Source organism: Canis lupus, chromosome 5 (assembly GCF_048164855.1).
Source record: "Canis lupus baileyi chromosome 5, mCanLup2.hap1, whole genome shotgun sequence".
Classification (NCBI taxonomy): domain Eukaryota; kingdom Metazoa; phylum Chordata; class Mammalia; order Carnivora; family Canidae; genus Canis; species Canis lupus.
In genome coordinates this window covers 27,650,854-27,658,452 of record NC_132842.1, presented here as the reverse complement: position 1 = coordinate 27,658,452, position 7,599 = coordinate 27,650,854, and the positions used below count along the sequence as shown (strand labels likewise).

Below are 7,599 nucleotides of genomic sequence, written 5' to 3'. Positions count from 1 at the left end.
CTTAAAAGTGCTGAGAGATTTGGAATCCTTAGTCTACGTTATCACTTTACTGATGACTTTAAGATGTCATAGACACGTGTAATTTTTTTCTAAATCTAGACGTTTTTCTAAGATGCCACAATATGTCTCTGAAGGAAATATGGGTACTAGAAATAACTACAGAGACCTATTTTAGTCAGCTTCTGAGCTACCCAAGGTAGCAAACTTTCTAAGAGATGCTTTGTATTACTGCTTTAAACTTTTTTTTTTTTTTTTACTACAGCCACAGGTTTTAAAGATTTCTTTGAAACAACTGAAGAGTGAACTTTAATTCATGTTTTTTAAACAAAGGTTATATGAGACTTACAGCAGTCTTACAAAAGAAGAATATCAGCAAGAATTGCACATTACGCTCAGAGTGCAACTGACTTTCAAATTTCTCTACAGGTATTATTTCCCATGAATAGGAACAAAGAGCAAAAACAGTTAAAAAAGCATATTCAAATGTGTGCATAAAAAGGCATGGTAAATGAATACTGTTTAGTTTGCTGACATAATTACTTGAATGTAATTTTTATGAGTCGTAGAAATCTTGGCATTTTCACTGAACCAGATAATTAGACTCTGAATAGAACAGGGTCAGAATAATTAATACATCAAAACTAGATGAACTTTTTCTAATTATTTTTATTTAATCTCTATTATAATTATTGTTATACTCTGCTGAGCATGACTGCCTCATGTTCATAGATTTGAATGCAGTCTTATAGTTGCATCCTGGGACTTTGTAGAATATTAACAAACCGTGGCCTGGAGAAATTAGAATGGTGTAGTTTCATGATGGAATTCTAAATTGGAATTTCATATTTTTCTATACAGCGGCACAAAATTTGTCCTATAATCATAAAAATATGAATTTTAAAACAAAAGTGTACTTTTCTTTCAAGTTATACTTCTCCAAAGTTCAAGAAAAATCATTTTCACGGGTTTTTTGTTTTGTTTTGTGTTTTCTTTCTTTTTTTTTTTTTTTTTTTAAAGGCATATGTCACCAGCTATTCAATTCATGTGAAATTTTCTGGAAGGGAATGGCATGAAATTTTACGTTATTTGAGTTTTTAATATCATGATAAATCCTAATCATTAAAGCAAACGTATCAACAGGCAGTAAAGAGCATTACCAATTATTAGGAAAGACTTTGAAATTTATGTCAGAAAGTCACGGTGTAACCTCCCGATCACCTGCTTGTGCCAGATGTTTGGTGTACCCATGAAAATACAGAAAAATAGATTACTACAGCAAATGAAACCAATACTGAGAGAATATTTTAAAGCTAAGGACTGAAAGATTACATAGGCTGCATGAGAGGTGATTAGAGGCTAATCTGAGTTTTCATATCTGAAGTAAGAATGCTAAAATGCAGAGTGGAAGATTTTATCCACAAAAATAGCATCCCACAAAGACCATACAGCAGAGTGCCAGTGAGAAAGTATGAGGCTCCTCATAACTCCTAGCTCTCATTTCAGGGTTGTCAGGACTCCCCTCTCCTGACCTTGTCCTTATCTTTCTCCGCCTAGTGAAAGTCTATGGCTCTCCCTTGTCCAGGCCTGGAAATGGACGGGCTCAAGGACCACTGTGCCCTCAGCTAGAAAAGAGGCAACAGGAATAAGAGAACTATTGCAAAATCTTGAAAATAATCTATTCTGAGAATTTGTAGAATACTTTAAATTCCCTAGGAACAAACTTATCTGCTAATTTTCAGGAGGGAGGACAAGAGACACAGAATAGTTTTCTGTCATAACTTTTGTGGAACCCAGCTATTTAAGTGATTACTTGATCCTGGAATTTGACTGGGTCAGATACATATCATCAGAGAAAGCAGATACAATGATTATGAGATTCTGAAAACACTAAGATAGAAAGTGATATCCATCAAAGGGAATAATGCCCTTTTTACATATCAACAGTGCGAGATTTTGCCTCATTTAAGTTAAAAAAAAACAAAAATAAAAAAACAACAAAAAAACCATTGAGTTTGAGCCATTGAAAGCAGTTTTTACTCAAGAAAGGACTTTTGTCACAAATACGTCAAATAAATACAAAATGGGAAAAACTAAGAGAATAGGGCAAATGTTGAAATGTAAGTTATTGCTGGCAAAGATATAAAGACTATGGGAGAGAAGAAGCTATCACTATGGAAAAATTAAAGTTGGCTTCAGCTGTAGTAAAGGACATAATTGACATCGTAGAAAAAAATCACTAATAAAGATGACAGCTTTCTAAAAATACAGAAAGTAATACTAATAGGTCCTACAGAGGAAAGAAAACAAAAATAAAATATATAAATAATTCATCCATTGGAAATGAACTAAAACAAATGATGGTAAACAGTCATTCATTAGAAGAGAATACTTCCTATGAGTTTTCCTAAAACACACCATCCAAGGAGACTTTACCTGTGTATCCCAGACAAAGGTTTCACTAACTACCCCTCCCTGCCAACAAATGCAAATGAAGAGATTTAGAACAAACTTGGCCAAGTTTCTGAATTTCAAGATTAACGAAAAATTCCACAACTATTTGGGCAAAAAGTAAAAGAAATCACACTGGTTTCAGATTCTATTTGACTCAGAGTGCCAGGATATAATGTAACAATGAGAACAAAGTTTTGTGAGAAAACTACTGCGGTCCAAAAATATTTTGACCACGCACAGTTAATGTGCTGGGGTAACAGAATGACTTCCATGCTTAGATCTGCAGTATTCAAAACATAAACTGCACATGGATACATTCCTTGAAGTTTTTACTTAAAAATACACGTCAGCAGGGTAAAGATGAATAATATGAAAAGTTAAGGAATGAGATATTTGAATCAGAAATTTATTGTGTTGTATATTTGCTATTAAAGTGTATTTGCTTCACGTTAACAAAAAAAACCCTCATATGTGCTCGCATTGAAATAGGTCTGTATATATACTAGTAACAGAAGTAATAAGTAACGCCATGAAAAATTTAAGTAACACTATAATTCTTATTCTTAGTAGATATACACTTCAGTGTACGATCATACATATATTATGAACTTTATATGAGCAAATGTCACAGCTGTTAAATAACTTTGCAATAGTTGAGTTCTCGGAAAATAGTTCTTAAATTTGTCTTATCTGACACTTTAAATTAATATGAATTACAGTGAAACAAGAATTTATAAAATAAATATATTTTAGAAAAGATGAAAATATAAATGACAATATTTCTGTTTCTGGAGCAGTCACAGAGCTTTTAGGCATAAACAGCAAAATTCACAAGGTACAAAACTAAATATTGAAACAGCAAAATTCACAAGGTGCAAAACTAAATATTGAAATGTTCCTTAGAAGAAACCTATAAACATTTCTCTTACCAAAATCGATAAGCAAATATATAGTATAGTTTTCATTAATGAGGCAATGATATGCCATAAGTATTTTACCCAATGACTCTGTATCATCTCTGCCTAAATATTGTCATAACAGTGTTTCAATTGTGTTATAGACAAAAATTGGCACAATTTAACAAATATTAATAATATAGAAGTTCCTTTTATCATAAGGTTTATATATCCCAGCATCACATTAAGAGAGTTACTTTAATAATCTGATTTAGCATTTACAATAAGCCTTTTAGATAAGTGTTATCCATCTTTTTACTCATGAATAAATAGAAATAATGACATGACATGACAACATAACTCATAGGTAGGAGTTGAAGCAGGATTTGAACTCGGATCTAGGTACAAAATCAGAGTGCTTAGTCCATTGTGTGAGTGCTTTCTAGGCATATTACATGCAACATAAGAAAAAGCTTTTCTTGTGTTGTTCTTTCCTCTATCCCCTCAGCTAAGCATAATGCTTGGCTTATTGTAAGCACTCAGTAAATAATAATTGTGTGCTGAATTTATGTATATAAGAAACCATATTAGAAACTAAGAAACATAATACTGAAAACAAACGGATATTTTATCTCAAGGAAGTTCTCAATGGGGATTGGTGGAAGGATTTGGAAATGTGAGATATGAACAGTACGGAAATAATGAGGCAGATTTGTGAACATGCATTGCAAGGTCCCCTAATAAAGTGCTATCTCCAACAGAAGAGAGGCCACAACCACAACTAGATGGTGGATCTCTATACAAACTCTGCTTTCAATGTGATTTCATTTTTGAAATATCCAATATGGCCTTTTTGGATACTCTTTCATTCTGAATATGGCTAAAATCAGGTTTTCTTGAAGTCAGACTTTCTTGAAGTCACAGCTAATATTGTGATGACAATATTAAAATTTCTACTTAACTAAGAAAAATATTAGTCTGGATTAATCTGTTTTACCAGTAAAATTAGTGTGTTAGATAAGAATATTGGTAGGAAAAAGGGAAATACATTTAGTTAAAATTAAGGTAATTCAAAAGAATTGATGGCTGCCCTAAGTTATGTCAATAATAGGGAAACATTGATAAAAATCTCAAGTTTGTCCTTCTATGTAACAGGATAGATAGTAATTCTGTAGTATTTAGCTATGACAATATATTTAAGCCTAATAGACATAAATGTAGGATGTGACTATATAGGAGGCTTAAATATTCTGACTCAAGCTAAGTAATAAGTAATGATAAATAATTAGAGGAAAATGCCATGCAGAGAACAGATTCAATCTACTCTGAACGTGTAATACTATATTTTTTTCTTAAACCTGCTTTTATTCTCTCTATATAAACTTTTCTTTGTTTCTTCTGCTCTATTCCTCATTACTATCCCCATTTTATTGAAAAAAATCCCACATGCATGTTTAAAATGTAGAGTCTGAAACTGTCCATTCAAAGTCATTAAACTGGGTCATTTCTACTTAGAAAGCGTCTAGAAATTTGCCTGCAAGTTTTAGTAAGGATCTGCAATTCTTTGTGTTTTTTATTTATTTATTTTTTTGGTATTTTAGTCTCATTTAATTAATCGATGCACAAGAACCCAGATTGGGGCAAAAAAAAAAAAAAAAAAAAAAAAAAAAAGTAGGCATACATTGTGGTATTTTCTTCCAGTCACACAACACCTGTATTTGCAACCATTCTGTTGCCAATCTTCTGGAGGTTCATTCCTTTGCCTCAAATGCTTGATATACTTCCTGGCATCTTAGTATTTTATCAGTGAGTATTAACTTACAAGTGAGACGAGAAAAGGGAGTCAAGAACTCGGGCTCTCCATTTGGCGGCTCTTTTCTTAAAATCATGACAGGATTTCTGTGAACTTTAATGGGCTCAGTTAAAAACATTTTTATTTATGTAGTTTGGAGACCCTTAGAGAAAGTGGGCTTTTGGGAAGACTTGATTCAACACAGGGGATGAGGAAAGCGAGGAGAAAAAATTTTCACCAGGTGAGAGAAGTATTAAGAAGGCAAAGGAAGAACAGAGGCAAATTATGGGGTCTGTATATCTAATTGGACTGAGTTTTTCCTTGTGGCAGTGCCTCTGGGAACAGAGAAAATAGCCTCGGTGATAGGAAAGCATGACATGAATAGCCATTTGTTAAAAACTGTGAGAATGGGCCTGACTTTCATCACTTACTTTTTAAAATTTAAACTCTTACTTTTATCTCTGAATTATTTAATGGTTGCATACATAAAACACCCTGTACAATTTTAAAAAATCCAACATCCAACTTTCTTCTCTGTGCTTAAAGATCTTCCCTAAAACCCTGCACAATTCCCTTGCCTTGCTGACAACCAGTGCCCTTTGCAACACACCCCGAGCCCAGGATAACGAGATTGGGGGAAATTAAACCCACACGCCTCTTTTGCTGTTGTTGTTGTTGTTGTTTTCAGTAAACAACACATATTTTTGTTTTCCAACATATTCAGTCCCTAAAATCGAGTTCTCATTTGAACAGTTCCCGTATTTTCAATGACGATTTGGAAATATTGCAAAATGGTCCTAATCTTTTATTTCAGCAGCTTAGGAACCTGTCTAAAACCAAATAAATAATAGATGTAATGTGCCTCACACCAGGTACCAGATACCCTTCCAGGAATGCTAACCCTCTTTCTTTTTCTCCTCTTCAAGATAAAGTTGAAAACATGAAATGCCTGTTATTTGACATTTCGTTGTTTGAAACTATTTCGTAGAATTGCAAAACTTTAATCCAGCAATGATTTCAATACCTTTATCAAGTTCTTCTAACAAGGAGATTGAATTTAAGTGTAGTTTAGAGTCAGAGAAGTATAAGGATTTTATTATATGGCTAAAATCTGTCTTTTTTTTTAACCCCAATAAAAATTTTTGGTTCACCTTTCATTTAATAAAAAAAATTGTCCCCTTGACTCCCCTTCACACCTAAGATCATCTGTCTATCAATCACCTATCAATTTATCAATCATCATAGATTTCTGGGAATAATAAGTTCAAGTTAATGGTCCTATGACTATTTCTGTAGTAAAGTGGACATTATATGCATAATGTTCAGATTTGGTGAAAAAATATTTATTCACGGATGTGAATGGTTTGGGAAGTGCCTTTTTTTTTCTATCTGAAAACTTTTGTAGGCTAGTGACAGATTAGAAGATCTTTTTTAAAAATTGCATCATATTTAAATATATAAGACGCTTTCTAAATGTGTGTGTCATCTTTGCTCAGGGACCATGCTAATCTTCTCTTAACATTCTAATTTTAGTATTTGCACTGCTGAATTGAGAGCCACGTTTATTTTTAAGGTCTTAGGACTTAAAGTTCTTTCTGTACTATCTTCTTTTAGGGGTGTATGTGTAGAGAAGCCACAATGTCCCCATGTAGGCGTAAATTTTAATATTCTCCTCCTAAATGACTTATATTACATGCAACTGACTTTCATCAGTGTGTCTTAATTGACACAAGTATGGGGAAATGCCATATCATGCAAAATTTAGGTATGTTTATATAGCAACATCTTCCAAATTTCAGTATCAAGCTACAAACCATAGAGCCGTGCTCTGAATTAGATGGTCCTGGAAGTCCCACGTGCCATCTAGTGTGTGTGAATGAACGTATATACAATTCAAGTTACCCTTCAATCTCTTTGTCTTTTATAGCTTAACCAAGTATTCAAAATTTAGGAAGAAGTTCTTGCCTATAATGTCCCTGAAACACTGATATGTGTTTCCACTAGAATCAGGAGATGCATTTATCTCAGAAATTTTAAAGTTACATGTCAGATATAAGGTAAACAGATACTAATATATAATTTGTCATGATTTCACTTTCCATTTCCTATTCCTTAAATTTTTTTTTTTTTTTACAAAAGCCTTTGACTAGCTTCCCCCTAAATGCCTGAAGGTGAAACTTAAACTCCATAATAATAAAAAAAATACAAAAAGTGGAAACAGTAGGGTATTATTCAAGTATTTTTTGATCGATAAGTCAATATATAGAGTCAAGAGAGAGAATGTTGTTCCCAAGGGGAATTATGTTAACTTGAATTATCTGTATGTGCATGTGCAACGCTGCACATGTATCCTACCCCGTAGGAAGTTTGGTCAGTACAACCTCAACTTTAAAATAAACGGAAGAATAAAGCACATTTCAAGTACTTTGACTAGCTAGATCTGGCTGTGTCATGAAGGAG

General features: G+C 33.1%; 1 non-coding gene across 1 annotated transcript; it reads right to left on the bottom strand.

Moving 5' to 3' along the window:
* Positions 1–6,590: 6,590 nt before the first annotated feature.
* LOC140634511 (U6 spliceosomal RNA) lies at positions 6,591–6,696 on the bottom strand. The gene has a single exon (XR_012031958.1). It is a non-coding gene; the product is annotated as a U6 spliceosomal RNA (small nuclear RNA).
* Positions 6,697–7,599: the final 903 nt, after the last annotated feature.